We start from the raw sequence: 24,120 nt of genomic DNA, 5'->3' as shown, positions 1-24,120 counted from the left end.
TTCCAGGTGGAGAAATCGAAGTTGGAAACAGAATTGTTAGAACCTAAGACTAAAGTACTTTCAAGAATGTATAACTTGCTGTTGAAATGGAATACACAAGATGAAATGGTTAAGTCGGCCATGATAAAGTGGGCACAGGATATTGGGCATAATATTATGTTTGAGGATTGGGAAAGGTTGTGGACCACGGGGATGAACTTCACGGCATGTAATGCTCTGAAGGAAAATGTAATGAAAATGATATATAGGTGGTACATGACCCCAGTTAAACTAGCCAAAATATGCCATGTGCCAGACAACAAATGTTGGAAATGTAAGGAAAATGAAGGAACATTCTTTCACCTCTGGTGGACTTGTCCCAGGGTGAAGGTCTTCTGGGAAATGATATATAATGAGCTGAAAAAGGTATTTAAGTATACCTTCCTTAAGAAACCAGAGGCCTTCCTCCTGGGCATTGTCGGCCAGATGGTGCCAAAGAAGGACCGAACATTCTTTTTGTACGCAACAGCAGCAGCAAGGATACTTATCGCCAAGAAGTGGAAAACTCAAGATCTACCCACTCTGGAAGAATGGCAGATGCAGCTGATGGACTATATGCAACTGGCTGAGATGACTGGCAGAATTCGAGACCTGGGAGAAGAGAGGGTTGAAGAAGATTGGAGGAAATTTAAGATTTATTTACAAAAATATTGTGATTTGGTGGAAAGTTAAGTAGGATGTTTGATCATAAATAATTGGCCACCACAAAATCGGATCGAAATGGGATGTAAAGTGAGATTAAGAGAAATTAATTTACAGAGGATTATATTTAAATAAGTGGTTATAAAATTTGCAAATTAGATGATAAATTGCTGGGAAAAATTTATGATGATGAAAATGGCAGCGGGAGATGTGAGGAAGTCCAAAGAAGTCATGAAACTCTGTTGAGATAAAAGAAAGGTTGTTTATTTTTGTACTTTATTTTGTAAAAACCCCTAATAAAAATTTATTAAAAAAAAAAAAAAAAAAAAAAAAAAAAAAACAAAGTGCAAGTAGATAAATAGGTACCACTCCAGTGGGAAGGTAAACGGCGTTTCCATGTGCTGCTCTGGTTCGCCAGAAGCGGCTAAGTCATGCTGGCCACATGACCCGGAAGCTGTATGCCGGCTCCCTCGGCCAATAAAGCGAGATGAGCGCCGCAACCCCAGAGTCGGTCACGACTGGACCTAATGGTCAGGGGTCCCTTTATTACCCTTTACCTTTAGGGATTAGCAAACTCAGGCCCAGGGGCCAAATGTGCCCCCCTCCACCTCTATCTCCGGCCCCTTGGACTCTCTCAGATGCTCCAAATGTTCCTATTTTCCAGGGAAAATCCCACATTTACAAAAGCAGTCCTGGTTTTTTATTTGATCCTGGAATATCCCACTTTTCCTTAGGCCAGCCAATAAGGATGGCCTGGAAGCTCAGCCAGTACAGAATATGGTTGCCAGCTTGGTAATTCTGTGTCAGTTTGCATTTCTTGGTGCAGAAAGCATTGGTGTGATGTGCAGAGATCTTTCCTTTTCTAATTAATTCAAGGGGGTTCTGGAAACTTCTCTGTGGGAAAGAAACAAGCAGAAGGTCCATGATGTGTGGATTATTCCTTCAGAGCAGCTGGGTGAAACTGGTTCTGTTATCTCTTCTGTCAAGTCATGCTGGCTATAATAATAAGGCCAGAAGGAGCCTAGGTTTCACTTTCTCTTTATATCTCATTTCCTTCTGGTGTGGTGTTCTGTATACAGTGGTACCTTGGGTTACAAACTTAATTCGTTCCTGAGGGCCGTTCTTAACCCAAAATTGTTCTTAACATGAGGTGCGCTTTCGCTAATGGGGCCTCCCGCTGCTGCCGGCATTCGATTTCCATTCTAATCCTGGGGCAAATTTCTCAACCTGAGGTACCACCTCCGGGTTAGCAGAGTCTGTAACCCAAAATGTTTGTAACCCAAAGCGTTTGTAACCCAAATTACCACTGTATAGTGTTAAGGTTTAGTCATATTATAAGTTATTGTAAGTTTAACTTAAGTTTGCTGCAACTGGATTTCTTATGGACAGTGCCAATCCTGAATGCATCGGATTTGAGACCGTTATGCTCATTTGCCTTCAGCAGCAGTAAAGCTCTGCTGGATGAAATACAATTGCCTCTGGTCTATTTGGGAGGTGGGAATCCTGCAATGTGTTTAAGTTTTTACTCTGCTAACTATACGTTGGAATCTGCTCTGGATCAGTATGGAGTAGACTTCCATGACATTCTGACGGGATCATAAATCACTGGTCTTGAAAGTGCTGCACTGGCTAGCATAAAAAGGTAAAGGACCCTTGACCATTAGGTCCAGTCATGACCGACTCTGGGGTTGCGGCTCTCATCTCACTTTATTGGCTGAGGGAGCCGGCGTACAGCTTCTGGGTCATGTGGCCAGCATGACTAAGCCGCTTCTGGCGAACCAGAGCAGCACACGGAAACACCGTTTACCTTCCCGCCAAAGCAGTACCTATTTATCTACTTGCACTTTGTGTTTTCAAACTGCTAGGTTGGCAGGAGCAGGGACCGAGCAACGGGAGCTCACCCCGTTGCAGGGATTCGAACCACCGACCTTCTGATCGGCAAGTCCTAGGCTCTGCGGTTTAACCCACAGCACCACCCGTGTCCCACTGGCTAGCATAGAAAGCCCTAAAAATCACATTTCCAAGTCTCAAGCATCCTGGGGCTTACGATTGCCAGGGGGAACCCTGCTGCTGGTGCCACTGCGTGTCGCCTGGCTGATGCTGACCCATAGCAGGGTCTTCTTCATAACGGTCCTCCACTTACGGAACACCCTGTCTATTGTGCTGCATCTGTTCCATTCATTATCAATGTTCAGGTGAAATTTTAAAGCATTCCCATTCATCCAAGCATTTGGCAGCTTGACGGCAGTGAACTTTGAAATTAATGGATGTGAGGATAATATGTGGTTTGTTTAAAAGTTTCATTTTTTGTTTTTTTTATAAATATTTTTTATTAAATTTCCATTATAACAATCCAATCAAATCACATTAAGTATTCCAAATTATACAAATACATATCATATAGTCCAAATATTCTGCCAAATTATAAATTTTTGTTGGGGCTTCCCATACTTCAAGTTCAGTGGGGTTCTAATCATCTTATGTTTCTACTGCCTTGAGTTTCCAATAGTTCCATTTTTAAATCTTCCTGTTGCTATCCTTCCTTCTTTTGTGGCCTCTGAGTTATCTACACATGCGAGTTGAAATAAACAATAATGTGCTTCTGTGTGAAATTTGTAAGACTCTCCTTTTTTGCAGCTGGTAAGTCTGTTGTTTGCAGAATAGTTTTGTGTTGTTTTTTTCATTTAAAAAAATCTATTATTTTGGTTGTTTGCCACTATGGGCTCCATTGGGAAGCTATTATTATTATTATTATTATTATTATTATTATTATTATTATTATTATATTATTATTATTATTATTATTATTATTATTATTCCCATTTGCCTGAGAAAATGCTCAATTGAATTCAATGAGATTTCCTTCTACGCAGAAACGTATGGGACTGCCTTGTAAAAGTAAACATTTACGTCAAGTGGAAACAATATAAAGCACATTTTTAAAATGAGATGGTCTTATTTATGAGTTAAGTTCAACAAACACCTTCTTGAAGAACACAGAAACAAGCTCAGTTCCACTAAAGTAAATGAGAGCTGGCCTTTGGGGAGCTTTCAACCTGCTGCGTGAAGGATGCTATTCCTGGATCCCAATCTCTCTCCCTCCTAATGCAATTGCTTACTTCAGCACAGGTGTGCCTTCAAAGGCATTGATGGTTACTTTAGTTGCAACACAGGAAGCAGAGTTGGTGGTTGTCTAGTGTATCAAACATCTGTGTGGAGCCTCTCCACCCCCCACCTACTTTCCTGGGGTGTATCCAAAGTGCTTTGAAATGGATCAGGAATCACATTATCTCAGATATAGTTGCCAGGTAATTTCACCACTTTCCCAAATTATCCTCAGTTGTAGTGTAACTTTCAGCATTCCAGCTCTGTGGGACACCTCGTTCCCTTCAACATCTGACAGAAGAAAATAGGCCCATTTACTTGGCTTTAAGTAAAGTAGTCATGATGGATGAGTGTTCCTCGGCTCATATTGCAATTAATGTCACCTGCCCCGTGCAAAGCTTTCTTCCATATATTGGGAGATGAGGGAAGCAGAGGTCTTTCTGAAAAAGTGCTGAAGAGGGAAAGGCTATAGCCAAGTAACTTCTACTCAAAGTAGACCCATTGCATTTAATGGACCCAGACTGGAAAAACGAGAAACACTAAGGCTGGGTAGACACTATACCTTTAAAGTACAACAGAAGCACATTCTTTTCCTTAAAAAAATCCTGAGCATGGGAGTTCACAGAGTTCACAGTGTTACAAATCCCAGCAACTCTTAAACAAGCTACAGTACCCAGAATTCTTTGAGCAGGGAAATAACAACAACAACAAAAATATAATTATTATTATTATTATTATTATTATTATTATTATTATTATTATTTATTAATTGTACCCTGCCCATCTGGCTGAGTTTCCCCAGCCATTTACCTACCCTCCGCAGCAATACCTATTTATTTACTTGCACTGGTATGCTTTCCAACTGCTAGGTTGGCAGGAGCTGGGACCAAACAATGGGAGCTCACCCCGTCATGGGGATTAGAACTGCCGACCTTCCGATCAGCAAGCCCAAGAGGCTCAGTGGTGTAGACCACAGTGCCACCTGCTGACCCACAGAGATGGTATGGGGGGTATGTACCTTGTCCTCAGAGGCTCCTGTTTACCTGGAAGCCTTGTGGCAGGACTCAGCCACCCCCAAGACCTATGCAAAAGCATCCGACCCCTGAGATCCCAGCTGCACTTTGAAGGAAACCGCGATTCCATTTCGCGCCCACAGAGATCAGGTTTGTGTTTAAGCTTCTAAATGCCGCCATAATATATATCTCACCCACTTTATCTTAATCATGGTATTTTGTGGAACAAAGGGGGAAAATGAATAAGTGGCACCATTTTCCCCATGCATCTTGAATTATCCCTTGTCAAAGGAAGTCTGCTTTCCCAGCCAGAGCTAATTTAAATCAATCTGTCATTAGACATGATAAATAATACTTACTGGGGGTGGGGTGGGGACTACAATGGTGGCTTAGAGAATTCTGCTTTATTTCTTAAAAGTTCTCAAACAAGTACTCTGATGTAATTGCTGAAAGCCAACTTCAAACGGCTCCATTTTAATGCAGCTGCTGGCAAAATGTATAGCTCTCACCATCTTAATTATCTTCTCCCCCCGCCCCGCTCCAATCTGTACTACAAGGCTTATATATGAATAGAGATAGCATTGTGAGGCAGATTTTGTGCCTTAACTATAATAACTTAGAAGCAGGGCAATCATTACAGAATAGGTTGAAGTCTGCTCAGCGGTGGGTTTAAGTCGAGTAGAACTGCAGGTGTTTCTGTTTTCCAAGTTTGACGATTAACTTTGCTTAAAACCCAAGCCCTCCGTGTGTGTTGATGGGGAAGGTTACCTCTGGGGGCACAAATTACTTAATAGCAACACTTGGCATGTTCACTTCAGGCAAGAATCAAACACAACTGGGGTGGAGGATAACCAAGCACTGTTGAGAAGCTGCCTTTCTTGCCCACGGTAATTTTTCACATTCATCTTTGTGCCGTGATGATTTCACGCCACTGAAGAATTAAGCTCCCATCACTTAGAGATAGGTAAATCTGTTGATTTCAGAAGCCTCTCAATTTATCCAGTTCTCCACATTTCCACACCAGTATGCCATTTTTGGGATGCGGGTGGCACTGTGGGTTAAACCACAGAGCCTAGAGCTTGCTGATCAGAAGGTTGGCGGTATGAATCCCCGTAACGGGGTGAGCTCCTGTTGCTTGGTCCCTGTTCCTGCCAACCTAGCAGTTTGAAAACACTTCAAAGTGCAAGTAGACAAATAGGTACCACTCCGGCGGGAAGGTAAACGCCATTTCCATGCGCTGCTCTGGTTCGCCAGAAGTGGCTTAGTCATGTTGGCCACATGACCCGGAAGCTGTACGCTGGCTCCCTCGGCCAGTAAAGCGAGATGAGCGCTGCAACCCCAGAGTCGGCCACGACTGGACCTAATGGTCAGGGGTCCCTTTACCTTTACCTTTATGCCATTTTTAAAGTCCTCTTGAACATCTACCAGTGTTTTAGTGCAAATTTCGCCTTGTATACGTATTTGCTTTGTGATCTTGCCTAATATACACATTTTTGCAAAGAGATTTCCCCTAATAAAACACTCCTTTACATGATGTTTTCCCCAACAGATGCATTTTTATCCACACTTTACTCCAGCACAAGCACTTTTTGTTACATTTTACCTGGCTAGAGAACTGCACTGCATGATTGTGAGAAGTATGGTTTTCTAAGGATGTCTGCGTTTGGTTCCAGTCCTGTTTCAGGAAGTTCATATTAAGTGGGTTCACCTTTAAATGAGAACGGAATCAAATTGCTTCCCCTCCCCATCCCTACTATTAAGGTTATAGTTATAATCCCCTTGGCGTTATGCAGACTCCATTCAAGTCAATGACACAGACGCTGTGATTTCATACACTTTGGGAATGATATCTCTAGAAATTAGTCACCCCTAGGGATGGAAAATGTGGCCTTCATTTTTTAAGGAAAACCATCCAAATTATCAACTCCTGGACTAATGCATGGATTGGAATGCAACAAGCTTTGGGGTTTCATACTGCTCTGGATAGGTAAAGGGACCCCTGACGGTTAGGTCCAGTCATGACCGACTCTGGGGTTGCGGTGCTCATCTCGCTTTATTGACCGAGGGAGCCGGCATACGGCTTCCGGGTCATGTGGCCAGCATGACTACGCCGCTTCTGGCGAACCAGAACAGCACACAGAAACACCGTTTACCTTCCCGCCGGAGTGGTACCTATTTATCTACTTGCACTTTGACGTGCTTTCGAACTGCTAGATTGGCAGGAGCAGGGACCAAGCAATGGGAGCTCACCCCGATGTGGGGATTCGAACCGCCGACCTTCTGATCAGCAAGTCCTAGGCTCAGTGGTTTAACCCACAGCGCCACCCATGTCCCTACTGTTCTAGATACTGTGATATAATACTGTGGTATAAATTTCAGCCCCCAAATTCTAACAGAATGTGTAAAGAACTGCACCATACATCGAAAGCTCTTTTATACCACTTGGGCAGGTGTGGCTTCTCCAAAAGAACCATGGGAACAATAGTTTGTTAAGGAGAAATGTTAGGATGCTGTATTCTCATCACAAAGCTATACTGTTCAGAGAGTGGTTTGGCAGTCCATCTCTCTTCTTACAGAACAACTGTAGTTCTGTGACGGCTGTAAGGCAGGCATCCCCAAACTCGGCCCTCCAGATGTTTTGAGACTACAACTTCCATCATCCCTAGCTAACAGGACCAGTGGTCAGGGATGATGGGAGTTGTAGTCCCAAAATATCTGGAGGGCCGAGTTTGGGGGTGCCTGCTGTAAGGGGTCTCCCAACAACTCTAAGCACCTTTAACAAACCACAGTTCCCAGGATTCTTTGAGGGAAGTCATGACTGTTTAAAGTGGCATGCGATGGGGCCATTAATGCAAAAAGAGAACTGACTTATGATTCACGTCACACTGACACTGTCTGGAAATGGACTAATCCATGCATCCCTACATAAAACTTTATTTTTTCCCCAGCAGTGCCAAAAAAAACCCCAACCCATTTTTTGAGTGATATTTTGGGAGCTCTTCAAACAACCACAACAAAAAACACGTATCTATTTAAATAATTCTCAATTTCAGTTTCTCTTCCTGATATGATGCAACCCTGTCTACATAAAGTCATGATATCATTACATTCACTTTGTGATCCTTAATTGGGTGGAATAAGCACATGACTGATTCAGGGAAAATCAGCCCTGAGTGCTCACTGGAAGGACAGATCGTGAAGCTGAGGCTTCGATACTTTGGCCACCTCGTGAGAAGAGAAGACTCCCTGGAAAAGACCCTGATGTTGGGAAAGATGGAGGGCACAAGGAGAAGGGGACGACAGAGGACGAGGTGGTTGGACAGTGTTCTCGAAGCTACCAGCATGAGTTTGACCAAACTGCGGGAGGCAGTGGAAGACAGGAGTGCCTGGCGTGCTCTGGTCCATGGGGTCACAAAGAGTCGGACACGACTAAACGACTAAACAACAACAAACCCATATTTAAAAAGGGGGGGGGGGGAGGAGAGTGCTGCAGATGTATCAAGTTGGGGAGGCAATGGCACTGAATTGTACTGACAGGGATGTGCACAGTTGGCTGGGTTTTTTACCCTTAGAATAGGAAGTAAAGGAAATTGTAATTGAAAGTGACATACAATTCCCCCTACTTTTCAGGTTTAAAAACCCAGCCAACAAAGTTCTGGTTGACTCCCAACATATTTTTTGTTAATGGATCAGAATTCTTGGTACTTTCACTTAGAACGTACCATAGAATGATCTGGCATTTTCATAATCTTAAAGCAGAATGCTAAATTTGGAACCCTCTCTTTAAAAATGGCAGAAAGCAACTTTGCCATGTCTGCTAATTAGCAGCGTTGCACTTTCTGTTATCTCCAGCCCAGTCAAATACGTTACTTTATTCTTCTGCGCAGCCCAGAACTTCATTTTAGACAGGGATCAGGACACTGTGCCCTTTTGCGTGACCTGATTCTAATCATACACAATGAATTAATAATAAAAAAGTGATTTATATTACCCAAGGAAACCCAATTTCCCCCAGAACATGACAACAGCCTAATTATACCACTCTTCCTCATTTCTCTCTGGTCATCTTGAAAAAGGCCTTTTTCTTCAAACCCGCCCCCCCCCCATCCCACCACTTTAGTCCTCCTACTATTAAAAGATTTTCGTTGCAAGATATGAATGATATTTTAAAGCAAGGTGTGGACACCGAAGTGTTTCTGAAAGTATGACATGCACCTGGGATGGGGGGCAGAATATAAGAAGAGGGAAGGAACAATTTTCCCCCCCGGTTGGAACGAAAACAATGAGCTCAAAGGTATCAGCAATGCAGGCAGTTGTCTGGAGTGTAGGGGTGAGGGACAAAATCAGGTCAGCTTGCATTTAAAGAGAAGCATATGTAGTTTTCCCTTCCCGAAACAAAAATGCACCCATCCTTTCTATTATTATTATTATTATTATTATTATTATTATTATTATTACTATTATTACTACTACTACAGTGGTACCTCAGGTTACATACACTTCAGGTTACATATGCTTCAGGTTACAGACTCTGCTAACCCAGAAATATTACCTCGGGTTAAGAACTTTGCTTCAGAAATCGTGCTCCGGCGGCGCAGCAGCAGCAGGAGGCCCCATTAGCTAAAGTGGTGCTTCAGGTTAAGAACAGTTTCAGGTTAAGAACGGACCTCCAGAACAAATTAAGTACTTAACCCGAGGTATGACTGTATTATACCACCCTATACCTGGAGGTCTCAGGGCGGTTCACAGAAAAGATCACAATATATAAAATAAAAATAAAAACAATAACCCAATACCACCTCCCAAAAAAGAGCCACATTTTAAAAGGGTATAGGATGTCAATCAGGTCAACTAAAGGCCTGGTTAAAAAGGAACATTTTTGCCTGGCACCTAAAATGTGTAATGAAGGCGCCAGGCGAACGTCCCCAGGGAGAGCATTTCACAAAGGGGGAGCCGCTGCAGAGAAGGCCCTGTTCTCGTGTTGCCACCCTCCAGACCTCTCGAGGAGGAGGCCCATGAAGATGGGCCTCAGACGGTGATCGCAGGGTCCGGGTAGGTTCATATGGAAAGAGGTAGTCCTTGAGGTATTGCGGTCCTGAGCCATTTAAGGCTTCAAAGGTCAAAACCAGCACTTTGAATTGGGCATGGAAACTAATTGGTAGCCAGTGTGGTTGGACCAGGATCGGTGTAATATGCTCAAACTCAGAAGGGCTCATCTTAGGCATTTAAGTGAATGTGCTTAAAGGAGGAGAGGCAAGGTTTTGCAGCAGTAGGCTCCCTCCTTGATCTATGAACATTCAGAGGAATATGTGAACCAGCCCTTCGTGCATAAAAAATGGCATGCATGGGTTGTCTACATAATTGCAGATCCTGCTCTCTTTAAAATTTCGGGTTGCAAAACCGTTTGCACTTGCCCAGGGCCTACTCACAGTCTACTGAACGTGCAGAATTCTGGGACATGGCCAACAGCTGCAATCTATCTCCCCTCCCCAGATCACTCACGGTACATTGGTTGTCTGAAAGGGGATAATGATCTCTTTGGCGCACACCAACACAGTTCTGTTCTGCTGTGCAAAAGACAAGTTCAGACTTCAGCTGCCATCAGCGGGGTTAAAATGGGATCATATAGGTTTAATGGGCTTTTCGAGATAGGCCAGAGGTACGGCTAATGCAACTCAATATTATCTCTGCAAATATTAATTTAGCCCTGCTCTTTAAGTCACGGGAAAATCATGTACACATGCTGCACCCATCAATCTGATCCCACTATCGGGAAACTCTCTCTCCCCCCAAGACTCCCTCCTCAACAAAAATAATTTCTATGGAAAAATAAATACGCCCAAGTTTGCTCTGTTTATGTGTTTAGTGAATTCATTCCTTTTTTCCCTGCTCCAGTTTTATCAGCGTAAATAATCCATATAGTTTGCCTGGCTCAATTGCTTGACTGCATGTTGAGTTTCTAATAGCAAAAACCTTTCTCCCACTTGAAGGAAATCTAAGTGTCAATCATTCAGGGATTCAGGTGGCATTCCTATACCCACTCACCTGGGAGTGAACCCTATTAAACTCAATGGGATTTACTTTGTGATGTGGATATGCTCAGTCGGTAGACCACGAGACTCTTAATCTCAGGATGTTGGGTTTGAGCCCTGTATTGCAGGGACTTGACTAGATGACCAACTCTCATAGGAGTCTATGATTCTATGAGGAACTTCTGGCCCATGGACCTAATTAGGTCCAGCAGTGGGGTCTTGTTTGGACCTGAGGCAATTTCCCTGACACCACATCCATCTGCAACATCAGCTGTAGGTCAGGCAAGAACATGGCTGCGAAGTAACAGGGGCCTAAAGTGCACTTCCAATTATTCCTCAGCAAGCAAACGCTTGCTGGCAGCTCTGATTGGCTGTGCTAAGAAGAAGAAGAAGAGTTTGGATTTGATATCCCGCCTTTCACTCCCTTTAAGGAGTCTCAAAGCGGTTAACATTCTCCTTTCCCTTCCTCCCCCACAACAAACACTCTGTGAGGTGAGTGGGGCTGAGAGACTTCAAAGAAGTGTGACTGGCCCAAGGTCACCCAGCAGCTGCATGTGGAGGAGCGGAGACGCGAACCTGGTTCCCCAGATTACGAGACTACCACTCTTAACCACTACACTGCACTCGCTAGGGAGCTCCCCATTGGTTACAGTGTGGAGATTGTTATGTACTGAAGTTCTCACCCTAGGCCAGCAGGGGGATACTGTAGATAGTTTTCACTCAGATCCACATATGCAAATAAGGGATTGAAAGTGATGTTCAGTGATTGGATAGTTACAGAAAATGGTTACTGTTGCGTTCTAGTGGAGCTCTATATAAGCAGGCTGGCTGAACCCTTCAGTTCAGTTCTGTTCTGGCCTGTGAATAAACAAGAGCTGTTTGAAGAATCGCTGTGTTGTCTGATATGTTCACCCACAACTTAACAGAGATTGAACTCCTTTGAAGTTTCTGCCTTATGTCACAATGGCGCTAGGTGGTTGGCAGGTGGGTACCCTTATCCGCCTGTCAAAGCTGACCCTATATTCAGTGTTTTCAGAGAGCGAACCGCATGTGGACCCTGCATTCTTCTTCCTGGAAGAGGCCGATTCATACAGATGTTGAGACTAGCCTGTTCTGCTTGCTTTAAAACGCCCATGGAGAAAGCAGAGTCCATCTGAGTAGCAACTGGAACATGCAGAGAGGAATGGACAGGGAAACCTCAGACCTGTTGTTACTTGTTGCGTTTCCCTAGGAGAAGTTAGGGACGCAGGTGGCGCTGTGGGTTAAAGCCTCAGCGCCTAGGACTTGCCGATCGAAAGGCCGGCGGTTCGAATCCCTGCGGCGGGGTGCGCTCCCGCTGCTCGGTCCCAGCGCCTGCCAACCTAGCAGTTCGAAAGCACCTCCGGGTGCAAGTAGATAAATAGGGACCGCTTACCAGCGGGAAGGTAAACGGCGTTTCCGTGTGCGGCTCTGGCTCGCCAGAGCAGCGATGTCACGCTGGCCACGTGACCCGGAAGTGTCTCCGGACAGCGCTGGCCCCTGGCCTCTTAAGTGAGATGGGCGCACAACCCCAGAGTCTGTCAAGACTGGCCCGTACGGGCAGGGGTACCTTTACCTTTACCTTACTAGGAGAAGTTGCTCCCAGTCACACACCGCTCTCTCGTACTGCTTTAAATGTGTAGCGCAGAAGGGCCCAAGGATTCCCCATAAATGTTTCACATAATGTTTCTGCAGAACCTCAGCTTTTACAGTATGTAAAAAAGAAACTTTGCTATTATCTAACAAATACGAATTCAAACAATTCTTGCTAGCAGAATCCTGCTTGCCGTGTCAACAATTTCCATTTTTGTGTGTTGTCGTAGCGTGACTTGCTTCTTACGCAGCTGTTCAACAATTTCCATTCACTCCCTGGCTCTGTAAAACTGCATTGCGTGTTGAGTTCCACAGTACCACCCCCCCAAAAATTCACACATCACACGTTAATTTTTGTTTAAGGTTTTTGGCATAATTTTGGCCACAACTTTATTCAAATACATCAAATGTGAGTGGTTGCTTAGGTATTGGTTTGACTATCTGTCCTTGCCCCCCAAGGACAGAGCTGGCACTTCTGGGCACCACCAGAAGCCAGCATGGGAAACAAATATTGGGGAGAAATGAGGCTGGGAACCAGTCCAACACCTCTCACCCTCATGTTCCGGTGGGGCTTGCACGGCCCAAGTCCGGCTCCACGGACAAGGACGAAAGAATGGCAAGCCCCTGGATTCCTTTAACAGAATTCCCTTTCAGCATCATTTGGAGGGGTAGGCACTTACCCCTCCAAGAACCAATTAACCAATGCCTAACCGCCAACCTTACAAGTTGTGACGATTTGCTACGCAGTAGGCAAAAACCAAATGGCACCAGCCAATCAGCCAAATGGCAAAATTCCTACCAGGCCCCCGCTCAAAGGCGAACGACCCCATGACAGGCATAGCAAGGTCAATAAACCAAAGAACCACCCTATAAAAAGGGAGGGGGGCGGGTGATCCGTTGCAAACGACCAAGAGGCCGTCCTAACCTCTGGCTCCTATATTTATAGCCTCTGACCCCTCCTCCAAATTGGCAACACTCAAAAATCCCCAGCAACCTAATTAACCCTTTAAGGCTTGGGTTCCCACCAAATATTGCCTAGTCATGATGGTGGTCTGTTCCCCAACCGCAACACGTGCTCTCTGCTAGTGAGAACACGCTTTAACAAAAAGTTGAAGTATTCATTTAAGGGGAGAGCAAGCTTTCCCCCAATTAAGCTGTGTTCTGATTATTTTTCTTCCGTAAATTCTTGCCACGAGGTAGCGTATCAATTGCATTGCTGATTATATTGTACCACAAAATGGAATTTAATAACATATTTCCGTTCTTTCCTTCCAAAACCAGATCTGGTTTTATAAACTGCAAAATAATTCTCTTTGGAAGTATCCAAGTGCTAAGGATCTGTTTGCAGTAAATTTAATATCACTGTATAATTTGTATTAACTGGATGGAAGAGGTAATGGCATAATCATTTTTAGAGTGTTTAAATAGCACCGGATATTGATTCTAGTTGGGCCAAACTTCTAAGTTTTAATGGCAAAGCACATAAGTGCATGCAGTCATACCTATGAAACCTGGTTCAATTATTATTGTACTATATTTACTTAAAATATTTATATCTATACACCGCCTCTTTTCCTAAGAATGAATCTCCAAAACGGCTGGCAGTAAGAGAAAATTGAGACATATATAAAACAGGATATTTTAAAAATAAAATAAAATAAATGCTGTGATGACTTATGAAGGCACTGGGCATTGATGGGGATTGGTGGCTAGGGGGTGAATGGAGTCAGTCTGGGTGGGGAGACATTTTGTTCAGGTCCCTCTCAAACCTGGTGGTGCCTCTGATAGCAATATCCCATAGAGCTGCTTTGAGTTCTATGGAGGAAAGAGGGAGGGTATAAATTAAAAACACTGTACAGGGGAGACCAAGGTTCAAATCTGCACTCAGACATGATGCTCAGTATGCTCAGACCCAGAAACCTCCTCCCTAAATAAATTCACACTTGACTTAAATTTTAGGTTTGGTTTTTGGCAGAATTTAGGCCACAACTTCATTGATTACAGAAAGTGAGTGGTTGCATAGGCTCTGGTTCGACTAGCTCCCTGCCATGCAGGTAGCACTGACCCAGGGTTCCAGCATAGGTCAGCCAAGGGTGAACACCTGGATAGGCGAAAAGCCTGGCATGGGCCAACTCCGCCACCCAAATATCACCTTGGACCCAGGCACCCCCTCTCAGGGGTTGACCAAACCATCGAGTCCCTGGATTCCTTTAATGGAATACCTTTCACATAAGGATGGCGAGAGCATTCTCCCATCCCTATCACCTGAACCAGAGCCTATCCGCAACCTTACAAGTTGTGATGATTTGCTACATGGCAGGCGAAACCCAAATGGCAACAGCCAATCAGCCAAGTGGGGAAAATCCCTGCTGTGCCCCTGTCCCAACAACAGACAACACACGACGGCATAGGAAGGTCAAGTGCACAAACCCTAAAAGTAGGGAGAGGTGGGCGGGTGTTCCGAATGCATGCGCCGAAAGAGGAAGCTCTGGGTCACGTCCATAGGCATAAATAGGTCCCTCGAACCGTTTGGACTGCGTCCCATTGGCCAGATTGTACCCAGCTTCAAGGGACCTACCAATCGGGTGTTGTGGCTTACCAATTGAACCCACCCACAACACAGGGTGTCGGTTGTCCAGGTCTCACCACAATATGTGCCCTCTTTAAGGGAGGACCCAATTTCACAAGGTTGTTGTGAAGATATGGGAGTGGAAGGGCAGGGGAACAACTGTGCATGCCACCTTGAAAGGGTTATAAATATGAATAACCAGTAGTGATTTATCACTGATATTATTTTGTAAATATTACTTTATACTTCCTTACAAGTCAGATTTCAGCCTTAAACCTCAGTGTCGAAGCCTGCACTGATCAATCAGCCGAATCTACATTTTATGTCCCAGGACTTCACTGGGAGCCTTAATGACAACAGGCTGATGTTATATTTGGGGTGCATTATTCATTGCATCATTTGCAGATTAAACACTTGGTATCCGCTCCACTCTCAAGAAGAGAGGGCATAAAGCTGACGTATTACACAAAGCAATAATCCTCTATTGAGACATCGTACAATAGTGCTGGTAACATTAGTAGGCAATATTTATTATAAACAAAAGGCGCTATTGAGGTTTTCAGCTCATTAGAGGGAGGTCTGGGCAGATGACTGCATTATGGGAAATCTAAAGGGTTATGAAAGGAAAGATTTGTTTATCCACAAATGCATCCTCATAGATAAATTTGGAAGATCATTAGGCATTTTTTAAAAAAGGAACTGTAAAAATGAATTTGTATTCTTTATTGGCGATGCTGGATCTTTAGCAGGGGAACAGGCAATAAGCACAGAAAAACAAGAAATAGCTTTTAGCTTGAGGACACTGTGTAAACCACTCATTTCCATACTGTTCCTGAGGTTTCCTGAGAAGCTTTAAAGGCAGCAGAGGAGAATCTGGGACTCACTAGATGTTGTTGGGCTCCAACTCTCATTCGCCCCAGTTTGCATGACCAAGGATGATGGGACCAAGGACAGGAGAATCTGTCAAGTCCAGTCTCTATTTTCCCCATCCTAAATTCAGGTCTAATATGCATTTTGCTTGAAATGCACATTTTTTGCAAAGCAATATTTGCTAGTATGGTGCATTTTTTGTACGTTGCATTTTGACTAGAGAACTGCATTGCAAAATTTGGGGAAATGAGGATGACTGTTTCAGTTTTCCTGTTGTTTTGGAAAGTGTGAATTAGGTAAAGGTAAAGGGACCCCTGACCATTAGGTCCAGTCGTGGCCGACTCTGGGCTTGCGGCGCTCATTTCGCTTTATTGGCCGAGGGAGCCGGTGTACAGCTTCCGGGTCATGTGGCCAGCATGACTAAGCCACTTCTGGCGAACCAGAGCAGTGCATGGAAACACCGTTTACCTTCCCGCCGGAGCGGTACCTATTTATCCATTGGCAGTCTGTTGTGCTTTCAAACTGCTAGGTTGGCAGGAGCAGGGACTGAGCAATGGTAGCTCACCCTGTCACGGGGATTCGAACCGCTCACCTTCTGATCAGCAAGTCCTAGGCTCTGATCAGCTCACCTTCTGATTACCTTCTGATCAGCTTCTGATCACCGCTCACCTTCTGATCAGCAAGTCCCACAGCTCCACCCGCGTCCCTGTGAATTAGGTAGGTTTGCCTTTAATTGCAAACTGAATCAAATTTCTCCTCCATCTCTAAGTAGTCAAGAAACAACAGTTAGAGGGCCGCAGACCAACCACTCCATTCACAAGTCTCCCTGTTTGTGATCTATGAATGGGGCCAAGAAATGGGTGGATTTCCTGTGATGCATTGCTGCAGAGGAATGTTGACTATGTAATCTGGGGTTCCTCCAAGTGGCCCTATAGGGGCTAGCCAACATGGTGTATGAATTGGCTGCCCACCCTCAAAAAGACTTCAGAGGTGTTAAGCAAATCTATTATTTCTGCCTTTCAAGTCACGCTAGGCAAATTCATTTCCCAGGAGGTGGAGGATTAACTAGTAGACTGGGTTTTTCTCCATCTTCCTTTCAACACTGACTGCACTGGAAGACACGTAATGAACTAATTATATAAATCAAGATTTTGGGGGCAGCCTACTTTTTTTGTGTCTGGTTTACAGATACAGGAAATCTGCTGATGGAATGGCTTTGCTGCTTCAAATACAGCTGGGGCTATGGGATACACTTTGAATGACTCCCTCTGTCGAAAAAGCTCTCCCTAAAAGATAAAAGTAGTTCAACAAGGAATGAACCCAATATGCCTTTAAAAAACAAACAAACAAAACCGTTCACATTGTGAAATGTTCAAAATGGGGGCAAAACGACAGGATGAGTATGACAGCCTCAGGATTCTGACCACCTCATTCTGCCACAGGTGGAGACTAGGGGTGCATTCAGACATGGGGACTGTAGCATTAGATTTCCTGATTATAACGCCAGTCCTTCTTTCCCAGATCCCAATGTCCTCTTTTCACTTTATTTATGTGTTGTGCTGTGTTAACTGTGGCTCATTGATCAATATACCACCATGTTACGCTAAAGTTCAAACGGTGGGAGGAAACTGCATGCTGGAATACAACCCCAGATTTTGTCTTATGAAATTACAATGCAAAACCTCTATGATTTTCCAGGTTTAAAGTGTTTGCAAATGGATTTTTTTTTTTAATGGAAGCGAACAATACAGAAATGATCACTAAACTTCCTTTACATTCTGTTGGGTTTCCAGAAGCAGCATTTACATTGTGTGAAAGATGACACAAAATGTGGAAATTGCCAGGCAAGGAAACATCAGGAAAGCAGAATGAAGTGTTGCCTCAATGCAGCCTACGCCTTGACCCTCAAGAGCAGGAATGTACCATATCAGCAAGTACTAGCTCCAACATAGGTTTTACCGATCGGATAGGACAAGATTTCGCATTTCAAAGGCAAATAATAGCCTTCCTTAGTCATTCAACTTCCATGGAATGAGTGGGAGAGCAGGGTTGAGCCCAGTGGCCTTCCCCATTCTGTCAGTCTCCATGTGTATGCAAACGTGTGTTGGTGTGCATGCTGAACAGAGTCTTTGACCCGGGTGAAAGAAAGCCTAGTTTTGCTCCTGCCTGGGGGCCAGATGGAAAGGCTTAGAGGGCCACATTTGACCCCTGGGACCTGATGTTCTCCAACCTTGGCATGGCTACAGTTAAGAAGAATCATCTCTTATTAGGAAGGCTGGTCATATAAACTCATCACAAACACACCTAAATTCTAGTTTTGAACCAACTGTTAACTTCCAGAAAGTTCTGAAATCGCTCATTGATTTCAAACAAAACCCAGCAGTGAAGCAGCAGACCCAACCCACCATATTCTAAAAGAATCCAGGATCCACCCTCCTCCAACTCCCTTTAATGACAGACTAACCCACTACTGATTTGGCTTGGGACTGCAGCTCCAGTTGTTAACTTTTGCAAGTGGGCAAATATTAGAAAAGTTAAGATAAGAAAGTAGGGCTTGGAAGCCTATTTTCTTCTCATTTCTGCATTGCATGTGGCATAAAAATAGATTCCTTTTGTTTCCGTAATGGATTTTACAAAGCAATCGCAGTGGGCTGGCAGCTCTGCAATCTGACAAAACAAATATTTCTTTTCACGGAAAAGTACATATGAGTTCCCACCACCCCCATCACCCAAAAAATCTCGTGAAGCTTTTCAGAACCCAGCACACGTCCTTTCCTTTTCGCAACTCATTTTCCCCTCTTTTTGTGACAACCGAGGCAATAATTCACAGCTCACTGGGTCTCCTAAATAACCCCCTTTATATTTACATGGTAGGCACCCCCCATTACCCAGCAGGAATCAGCTGTACTGGCAGCCAGTCATTACACATTCTTAAGATGCTGGAAGTTTAACATACCCCTTCCCTAGTTAGCATCTTTCTTTTCTTTTCATTCATTCTTTCTAATAATAATAATAAATTCCCCTCACGTGGTTACTATCTTAAAACCAAACAACAACATAGCTGTGCCATTTTGCAATTTTCAAGCGCTTCCTTCTCTGGGCCTCATCCAGACTCCCACATTAAAGCTCAGATGTGTTTCATCATGCCAAAGACTGCTACTTCCCTTCCCTCCCCCTCCACCTCTATAGGAGATTAAATGAGGCACTTGAGTTTCTTTGCGAAACTTTTCTAAGTGTCGACTTGCTCAGCCTTACGCACTGCAGTTAATTTAATCCAGAGGCATTCAGGAGTCTGGGAAAGAACAACACTTTCACCCGTCGCTAAATAACGAGAGCTTTCTTGAGAGGCCAAAAATGAACTTGAAAAGAAAGGGGGGGGGGTATCTATCTGTATATACAGTACATGAAAGATACATTGTTTGGTTCCAGAAAAGAGTTCTTTAAAAACCAATTTAGCAGTTGGTATGGAGGATTAACTACTAAGATTCCTGGGTTCAGACAGATTTCTTATCAACCCTATTTTTGTCCTGGATTTTGAAAAGGACCTTAATTTAAACTGTATCTTTGTGTCTCCATATGTCTGCCAGTGTCAACTACCTGCCTCTGCATCTCCTACATCTGGTATCAGCCGCACCAGGTGACTAAAGCCATGCAATTCTCAGATCTCGGGGTGCAGCTCCACCTATTGAACTTGCAACCACTCCAGTGTCCATAAAAAGCTGCAGGGAGAAAGCATATTCTTTACTCCTCCCCCCACATCCTCCAATCAACTAAGTGACTCCTACGAACCCATCTGTCTGTAAGTTTGGAAGTTTTGTACCTAAGCGCTCCTTTCTCAGGCCTGCTATATCCATACCAATGAAACACAAGGGGGCGGGCGGTGTAGAGTGATTTTTATTTGAATACACCCTTAAAAAACAACAACCTATAATTGCTGTTGGGGGAAGAACAAATGCAGCTATCATTCTGTAATTTGCTTCAATGCCTCAAGAAGGACAACCATACCTGAAAATTCAATCCAGTTCTGCCAGAAAACAAAAAAATGTTAAAGCCACCCAGCTGAAGAACTCCTAGATGGATTTTCCTGTAATAATAATGATAAGCTTAATCTACTATGGAGAGGCTACCATGCCTGCAAATTTCATCCATTTCTGTCCAAAGGGAAAAAAGAGACCTATTTTATTAGTGAACAAGGTGGGAACTAGAGTTTGTTTTTCTTGAAGCAGAATTGACCCTGAGTCAAATTGAGCAGAATACAAAGCACCTGGGGAAGAGGTGAGCTGCTTCCCAAAGTGCAAATTCTAGGTCTGAAATGAATCTTGAGGTTGGTGTACAGTCACTCTTATTGAACAGTCCTCTGAGATACTAATTGCTTGAGTTACTAGTCATCCATGAAGCATATGCCGAGCACATTCAAAATGGTTCAGAATTATCTCCCTAAGTCATAAATCTTTCATAGGTACAATTATGAGTGAACAGTGGTAGAAAAAGCACATTCAACAGTTGAAGTCAGGTTGGTTTACTGAAATAAAATTGCAAAATTAAATTTAGATGAACTTAATTAAAAGGGGAGAATTAATTTAATATGGACATTCATCACATGCCCATTGAAGCCCTTTCTTGTGTCAAGAAAATATATTGAAGCGTGAATTCAAAAGCCACATAAATGCTGAAGTGAAGTGTGAAGGGATGGACAAATAATGTAGTCTTGTTACGAGCGCATGATGTGGGTGCCACAACCCCCAGTCAAGTTACTGAAGAAATAATGCCTTTTTAAAGAGACTGTTGACTCAATGTGTGGTGGCTGGAGCCCATTGAGGGTGCTGCGGCAGAAGGCAGGGAAACCAAACAGTAGGTGAAGCCAGAGCCATTGAGAGGCAGAACCAACTCATTCTAGTTTTGTCCCCATCCTCCCCCATGCTGAATACTGCAAAGGCAACACTGAGACTAAGGAAAAGGAAGCTGACAGCCCCCCAGGACTGATGGTAAGTAGGAAGGCAGACAGGTGGGGGCTGCCTGATTGCAGAGTGAGATCTTTGAAACAAGCCTCCATTGATCTCAATGGAAGTGTTGCTAGGGAACATGGTGAAAGGCTAATTTTAAAAGTTAAAATGGTACAGTCCTTCCAAAAGTCCTTTCCACTTGAAAACTTTTCATTGTTTGGAATGCCCATCCCGTGTTAATATCTGCCGACTCAGAGAGAAGGGGTCCCCCTCCACCACCTTTCTTTTTGAGTTGCTAAGGTTTAACCTGGGTAGGAGAGGCCAGCATGGAGGGATGATGCAGCAGATCTGCAGCCAAAATGGGGCAGAACAGCAGTGGCACAGATGCACCAGGGGAAGCAATGGATTGGCTCAGCTGGTGCCCCTGTACAGTCCTGACCTCACTGCTTCCCTACTGCCCGACTCTTGCACCATCCTGGCAAGTGGGAGTAATGCCAGAGTCGGGAGGGCAGCTCTGTAGCATCAAACCATGACACTAGCTGCTCCTGAACATGGGACATGATTCTCATAACAGAGTGAACAATCCACTCCATTTTTTCCCCTTTATTCCAGCAGGTGTGTGTGTGTGAAGGGGAGGCGGGTTGTTGCCTCTTAAACAACTGGAAATGAGGTTGTTCCCCCCCCCTTAAATCTACTTAAGGTGACCACTTACACACTTAGGGTGGACACATGGAAAAAAGGGGAATGCATCACCAAAACAAAAAGGCAGTGCAGAATATGTTTTTGATTAGCATCTGCTTTGCACATGCCAATTTAAAGGTATATATGCAGGCACAGAACTACTGCTATAATTTAAATAGAAACAAAAGGCCCCTCACCCTAGAGGGGAAGACTGTGACCAGGCAAGCTGCTCAACCTCCTTATCTGGTGCTAACCAGCAGTTAAGACAAACTTCAAGGCCCCTCTAGCAATCCCATCTTGGAGTTCCTTATCTCCAAACCGGAGAGCCCTTCAAGCAAAAGACTCATTCAAACAGAGAATGCTCTCTGCACAGCGGGACACATGGCCACCTTGGAACTACTGCAACTCATCCAGAAACCTGCCAGCAGATCCTGATCTATCTTCTTGCCTCCAACTCAAGGTATATCCTGATAGATTTGGACATATTTTCTAAGTAAGGAAACGGGCAACTGAACTTCAATATCTTTACACTGTAAACCAACCTGTGATCTTTGGATGAGTGGCGGTATATAAATTGAATAAATAATTAGAATAATACCTTAAAGAATTAGCAACAGATCAACACTGCTATGAAGGCATGCCATTGCCATCTGTCAAGGGGAAACATCGATTTTTCCATGTGTCTTTACTCCCCATAAACACCAGGCATATGTCTCTAGCTCTTACCACTGATCCTTAAGCGTTTGGCGTTGATGCTGCCATACGGGCTGACCTCGGCTCAGATGCAGGCAAACCTGTTGAAGAGAGAGAAGAGAAGGATATGAATGAAATAGATGCTTGTTTTCAAACTTCAATATGCTAGGCACACATGGGAAATGTGGCTTGTCAATGGCTGGAAGGAAGTTTAATGATGAAACCAGGGCTGTCATAAGCATAGGCAACGCCAGGGAGCAAAGATCTGCCTGGCAGCCCCCCCCCCCCGGTTGCCCAGTCCCAGGCACGCAGGAAGGCAGAGCTGGCCAGCCGCCTCAGCGTCTTGCTGCCTCAGTCGCCCCCGAGCTCGCGCCACAGAGCCACCCGCAGCAGATGAGCCCACCGTGGCGCTCTGACTGATGGGCGGGCTCTTTCCCAGACTCAACTCTCGGGCCCTGGACTCTCGGCCTGGCGCCCCTCAGAGCCCAGTGCCCGGGTGCCCCACACCCCTAGCGCCTATGGGTAAGACGGCCCTGGATGAAAAAAATGAAGTGCTTCTGGGAAATGATATATAATGAGATAAAGAAAATACTGAAATATACATTTGTTAAAAAACCAGAAGCATTTCTATTAGGAATATTAGGTGGTGAAATAAAAAGGATCGATCAGAAAGTATTCCTGTATGCAGTAACAGCAGCCAGAACTCTTTTGGCCCAGAAATGGAAACAAGAAGAAATGCCTACGATTGAAGAATGGAGATCAAAATTAATGGATTACGCGGAATTGGACAGATTGACAGGGAGGATTTGCAACCGACGAGACCAAAGATTCACTGAGGACTGGAGTAAATTTACAGAATATATTAAAAATATTTGTGATAATGATATAACATTTGTAAGTTTTCAAGAAGCTCTGTAAGAAGATTTGATAGAAATATTGTTTAAACAACATGGTAAGATAAGATATATATAGTGCAATATAAATTAAGAAATGTGATGATTTGTGATAATTACGGAAAATTATCAGACATGTTGATGGAAGTCTAAAAGGAAAAAAAGATATGTGATGAGTTTTTTATGTTTAATGATGTTATAAATTTGTCTTTATTGGAAAATTAATAAAAATAATATATATATAAAAGACGGCCCTGGATGAAACCACTAAAAGAGGGGAAGGAACACCCACAACAAGCACATGCCAACTACAGAACCTGGCTACTGATTTCCCAGAGAGTATTGTGCCCTGATGCATGCAGTCGCCACCACTCAAGGAAGGAACAACAGAGCACGGCATGGTTAGTTTTAATAAAGAGCATTAAAAGATATATACAAAAAAATTAAAGGTCAGCACAGAGAGGGACAATAAAGTACCAATTATTTCATTAAAATCCCCAAGACGCCTCCAAGTTCAGAGAAATTTCATTCCTCTCAGTTCTCCTTTGGGAATCTTTCTTCAAATATCAGAAAACAAGGATAAAGATCTGGCATTTTGCATCTTTAAAAATAAAAGCAAGGAGCATGCACTATGCCACATGCGCATTCTAATAAAAGGATGTTTTGACATAAATAATTATGATTGTACATGCAGGCTGAGGGATGTTGCTGCTCATCCAACCAAGGTCATCCCCACACCACTTTTAAAGCACTCTTACACCACTTTAATAGTCCTGGTTCCCACCTGAGAGAACCTTGGGAATTGCACTTGGTTAAGCATGTTGAGAGCTGTTAGGAAAGCCCTTACAGAGCTATAGCTTCCAGCACCCTTAATGAACAAAAGTTCCCAGCATTCTTTGGGGGAAGTCCATTTTGTGGATGTGATGTGGGCATTTCACATAAACAATAAAGCACAATTCACAATAAAAGCGAACATGAAATAAACCACAAAAGCAAAAATCCCAGCAACTCGCCCACCCTCCCCAGCTA

General features: G+C 43.8%; 1 protein-coding gene across 2 annotated transcripts in view; it reads right to left on the bottom strand.

The window, feature by feature from the left end:
• The window catches only part of SEMA6D (semaphorin 6D), a 415,862-nt gene that overhangs the window by 238,245 nt on the left and 153,497 nt on the right, over nucleotides 1-24,120 (bottom strand). The window contains exon 3 of one of the 2 annotated variants that reach the window (XM_083712525.1): nucleotides 22,104-22,299. The gene's annotated coding sequence lies outside the window, so the exon portion shown is untranslated. The remainder of the gene's footprint in view (nucleotides 1-22,103; nucleotides 22,300-24,120) is intronic. The other variant, XM_083712528.1, reaches the window with a different exon arrangement.

Source organism: Podarcis gaigeae (assembly GCF_964106915.1).
Source record: "Podarcis gaigeae genome assembly, chromosome: 14".
In the NCBI taxonomy this organism is placed as follows: Eukaryota; Metazoa; Chordata; class Lepidosauria; order Squamata; family Lacertidae; genus Podarcis; species Podarcis gaigeae.
Note: the sequence above shows the minus strand (reverse complement) of the source record. Positions and strands in the feature narration are given on the sequence as shown.